Source organism: Triticum urartu, chromosome 2, assembly GCF_003073215.2.
Source record: "Triticum urartu cultivar G1812 chromosome 2, Tu2.1, whole genome shotgun sequence".
Classification (NCBI taxonomy): Eukaryota; Viridiplantae; Streptophyta; class Magnoliopsida; order Poales; family Poaceae; genus Triticum; species Triticum urartu.
In genome coordinates this window covers 481,730,427-481,736,119 of record NC_053023.1, presented here as the reverse complement: position 1 = coordinate 481,736,119, position 5,693 = coordinate 481,730,427, and positions in this window count along the sequence as shown.

Sequence of the window (5,693 nt, the reverse complement as noted above, 5' to 3'; positions counted from 1 at the left end):
GCAGTTGTTAACAAGATCGGTAGTCGTGATTGCAATTTCATATGAGGGAGAGGCATAAGCTAACATACATTCTCTTCTTGGATCATATGCACTTATGATTGGAACTCTAGCAAGCATCTGCAACTACTAAAGATCATTAAGGTTAAACCCAACCATAGCATTAAAGCATCAAGTCCCCTTTATCCCATACGCAACAACCCCCTTACTCGGGTTTATGCTTCTGTCACTCAAGCAACACACTATAAGCGAATCATGAACATATTGCAACACCCTACAGCGGGAATCCTTCAGGTGTGCGCAACACGGGAGGCACCATAGGACAACACAAAAATAAAACATACAACTCAAATCAATCTAGATCATCAATCAACCCAAAGGACAAAATAAATCTACTCAAAACATCATAGGATGGAAACACATCATTGGACCATAATATGTGGCATAAAGCACCATGTTCAAGTAGGGGAATACAACGGGGTGCAGGAGAGTGGACCGCATAAAAGAGATGAGGATGGTGATGAAGATGGTTATGTTGATGAAGAAGATCACCATGGCGATGGTTCCCCCGATGGCACTCCGGCGCCAACGAGAGAGAGGGAGAGAGGTTCTCCCCTTGTGATTCCTCCTCCATGGCCTCCCCCCCTAGATGGGGAGAGGTTCTCCCTCTGGTCCTTGGCCTCCATGGCGATGATGGCCCCCTCCAGGATCCTCCTCCATGGCCTCCGATAATGATGGCCCCCTCCGGCAGGGTGCCTAAGAGGGCCTATAGATTGATTTTTTGTGTCTACAGAGGCCTGTGGCAATGGACTCCTGATCTAGGTTTTGTTCTAGAGTTTCCTCAATATGTAGGAGCTTTTGGCGTCAGGGGCAAGTCAAGAGGGTCCATGAGGCAGTGACAAGACAGGAGGGCGTGCCCTAGGGGGGGCGCCCCACCCTTGTGGTGGCCTCGGGACTCCCCTCTGGTATCTTTTTTCTCCAGTATTTTTTATATTTTCAGAAAATATTCTCAGTAAATTTTCAGCCCATTCTGAGAACTTTTATTTATGCACAAAAACAAAAAACAACACTGCGGTAGTTCTGCTGAAAACAGCGTCAGTCCGAGTTAGTTCTAATCAAATCATACAAAAATCATATAGAACTGATGTAAGCATGTCATGAATACTTCGTAAATTATAGATACGTCGGAGACGTATCAGCATCCCCAAACTTAATTACTGCTTGTCCTCGAGTAGGTAAATGGTAAAAGAAATAATTTATGAAGTGTGAATGCTAACATAGTGTAAAAGTTTGATCAATGATAGTTCCAAACACTTTTTCTAGCATCATTATATATCATAAACAGTAGCTCATCTCATAAAACTTCTCATGATCAAGTAGCAAGCTATTCACAAGTTAAAGTGTAGACCATAAAGTTTCTTGAAAACTATAAACCATGTTCTTAGTCATCAAACAATTGCAATTCATTTTATTTTCAGGAAGGGTCTATGTAAGAGCTTTGATTTAGCAAATCCCACATACTCAACTATCATATAGTCTTCCATGATTGCTAACGCTCAAAGCATATTTTTAGAACAAATAGCATCCGTCAAACACAGAGAAAGATATGGGCTTAATGTTTCGCCTCCCAACTTATTTATCATATAGAAAATTGTCAACAATAATAATTCATGATCAAATATATTTGAATGGCCATATATCACTACTAGGGAAAAGCCTAGCAGCAGCGCGGGTTCTAGGTATATCAGTAGTGCGGGGACTGGCGCTACTAATAAGGCGCTACAGCTAACCCGTAGCAGCAGCGCGTGCACGCCCGTGCTACTCCTATACAAGTGTAGCAGCAGCATGCTGCGTGGAAGCTCGCTACTGCTAATAGCTCTAGCGAGCTTTGGCTCGACGCGCTACAGCTACTGTCACACTGCTGCTAACTTTTCTCCACTCGCTACTGCTAATTTTAGTAGTTTTTGATTTTTTCTGCATATTTGTTTTGTATTTGAGCAGGCTTTATACAAGAATCTTTAGCAGATACAAATGTCATCATGATACAAATACAAATGGCTACGAGACCACACATGTAATCATAGCATATACATACAAATAGTCTCATCATAATCATCATCCAACACAAAGTGGAATCTCCTCATCATCTCAAAAATAGCGATACATGCAAGTCTCGAATACTTGCAACTACAACATCATCCATCTAAACAATGGTATACGCGAGAAGAGCTATCACTATGAGTGAGAGCAAAACTATGAAGTACATGAGGCGGCGGTTATGAGTCCTCTCTCGCCCTAGCGTGAACCTCAAGTAACTAGCTTCTCCTTCTTGTCTTCTTTAGAAGCCTTTATGGATGGCGCCCGAGACCCCATTCAGTTGTGCCTGACACTCATGCCACTCGTTGTACACCCCCGGAACCTTCCCTTTCCACACGACATAGCACTGCCATCTCACCATCAAGAAACTAGGTACCTGTTAGAGATGCATCTTCATCAAGAGGATGTACAATCATATGCAACAAAATATACTAGAGCAACCCGAAAAAGAAAGGGTTAGCAACTAGATGCAACATACAGTACGCAAACTAATTAACTAGAGGTACGCAAGTCATCGTACCCAAACTAACAAAGTAGCGTTACGCAAGTTCGGCAGGGACCGTGGACATCACAAAGTTTCATCGCTACAGAAATTATTCAAGTTCAACTGACACATATCATCATCATCGGCATCGTAAATCACTAGAAGTTCCATCCTTCCATATCATCAAGGATGGACCCTAGCTTCTTAAACAGCGTGAGGTCATGACGTTGCATGCCTATGCGAGTTCGGATGTCAGCTCGCGATATAGGGCCATGGTGGAACATCCCCTTCTCATGGATGACTTCTTTCATGATGATCGTTGCAATGTCCCTTTGGATGCAAAAGAAGTCATCTCTAAGTTCATAATCCGCTTCTCCATGAGATTCTACCCACTTGTGGATATGATCATCATTTCTGCTTGTCATGCGAAGCTTTTGGTGATCCGTGCTGAACTCAATCATGAGATGGAGGATGTAGAATCCATCTTTCCTGCTTGGTTTTGGGACATGGATGCAGCAGAAGTTAGTTTTATGCGTGAAACCCATCTTCTTGTTCCTTTGTTTACCGATCTTCATGTGGCCACCTCTAATGCTGAAGCCTTGGAGAGCATCATCTAGAATATTCATTATGTGGGTGTAATCCTTCTTCTCATAGTCTTTGGAAGGGTTGAAATACACGTCGTGGGAGACTCGCGGGTAAAGAACGATAAGGACGGCGCGCCCGTTGCTGCGGGGAAAAGACACCTCAAATTATTCTCCACATGAGCGAGAAGGAATGATTGAAATGTACAAAACGGTTGTCCGGAACTGACTTACTTTGGATGATAAGGGAGGAGGACAATTTCCTGGTCCTTATACTATACCATGAAGTTTTGGAGGTAGTCCCTAGCAGTTTCACGCTCAAAGTCGCCGAGACTCAATAAAGACTCGTGCATGTAGTACAGATCCGCCACACAGATTGGCGAGACTTCTTCTCTCTTCATGACGGAGCTCATATGTAGAGAAAAAGGCGGACGATTGTAAAATCGACCCGCCTTGTCAGAAACATCTCAAATATATGGTCAAACCGCAGGAAGAACACCTCCGCCGGCCGTGTGTTTATGTAGCACTTCCCCTCAGGCACACGAGCCACGTATGTCGGATATCCTGGATCCTTCGAGGCTAGTAGGCTTTTCTCAGTCGACAACACATGGTTGTGCAGTCTCCTAAGATCCCCTGATAGTGCCTCCACCGGTTTCGGCGGTAGCATCGGCTCGCCCGTGAGAAGGAACATGGTCGCACCTTTCACGGGTACACGCTCTTCAGAATCCATCGTCTGGCTGCTATGTGCTCTGGCTTTTTTGGAGGTAGCTATCTTCCTTGATCTCTTCCTCTCCTTTCTCTTGGGCACACCTTCCAGAACCTTCCTTAACCCCTGCCCCATTGTTCTTGGGCTAAGGACTGTATGACCCCCGACTAGTTGAGCCTGTGTTGAGGCGGAATCTTCAGGCATGTCCTGTGAGGATTTCATGAAGAGAGACTTTTTGCAATCCCTACTACGACCTTCCTGCCCGGGCAGATCATCCATATCCTCATTAGCATGCTGATAGCCCAATTCGTTATATGGTTGACTCATCATATCTAAGTCACACTCATACGCGTTTGTATTGAGGAAAGCCATCGGGTAGACCTCCGTCTCATCGTCCATTCTCTGTTCTACATGACCGATTACATCAGCCAGTACTATTGCACCCCCTTCATCACGTCGTCCGCCGCTCTCACCAGGCACTACATGAGCTGGTAATTGCGTAGGGGGGTGGTGGTCTCCGCACATGCTTGTTGATGTGTGGTTATTGGTGTGCTCTCGGCCGGCTCCAGACGAATAAGATTCTTCGGCCATAGCAGCACCCAACCCTTGCAGCTTCCAATCCGCGGCGGGGTCTCGTCGTCCTCTCCCACATGCTGTACTGGAGGAGGCAAATCCTCGTGCCCTGATTTCACACTGGACAAGTTAACCCTGAAGTGCCCATCGGGGATTGACTGGTTGTGGAACGTGGGTTGCAAGGGGTTCATTATCATCCCCTTTCGCATGTCCACCTTCTGGCCTTTGATCAAGTAGAGTATGGTGCACGGGGTTTCTTCGGCCTGCAAACACATGTCTATGGCGTAAAACATCCGAAAGGCAACGAAAATGGAATAATATATATATATATATATATATGTTGGTGTAACATGTAATTACCGTGAGAGCGTTGAGCTCAGCCAAAGACAAAGGCCCACCTAGCGCGCCAAAGACTGAGGACGGGCTGCTATGAGCGGGAGCGACTGCGATAGGAGGCCCGGTTGCTTGAGCAAGTGATGGCGGTGTTGTTGTTGTTCACGGAGTTGCTCCCGAAGAAACTGGGCAACGGGAAATCATGTACCATCTTGTCTGGATTTTCTTTCGTCTAGTTGATGATAGCTGGAACCAAGTTAGTAGCGAAATCATTTCTGTAGGCACTTACAGCTGCATTGACTGCCTGCTGTAGCAACTCATTTTTCTCCTCGGCTGTTTTTTCGTGTCCTCAGCTGCTTTTTTCTCGACCGCAAGCTTCACCTTCTCGTCGATGTCCGCCTGACTAAACTTCCTTTTCTGCTTCTTGGCCTCCGGGCCCTCGTTGTAAAACACCTTCCACGTGGCGCCGTCTCAAGCGCCATGTACACGACCATATTGCGGCCGCTGGCCCAAAGGGAGTCCCTTAAGTTCGTTCAAGGCCCGGTTGAGAGGGGTGTCCCACTTGGGCCTCATCGGAGAAGTAGGGCTTTCGGCTGCAAGCTGGTGTTGCTTCTCCTGCAGAAGGAGCGTGAACCGTTTAGGCACTTACAGCTGCATTGACTGCCTGCTGTAGTCCAGTAGATCTAGAGCTAAATGTAAGGTGGTAAAAGAATAATTACCAGTAGTCTAATCAATTTCCTCGTGATCTGGTCCGTGTAAAAAACCTTCTTTTCCTTGTCCCACTTGTAGCGGGCCCTGATGAAGTCATGCTCCAAGGGGTTGGTGAACTTCGCAAAGGGGTCTGGGATACCCGCGGCTTCACGTTCCGCGTCCTCCTTATCCCATATGGGCCTTTTACCGAGGTAGCCACGACTTCCGAGGT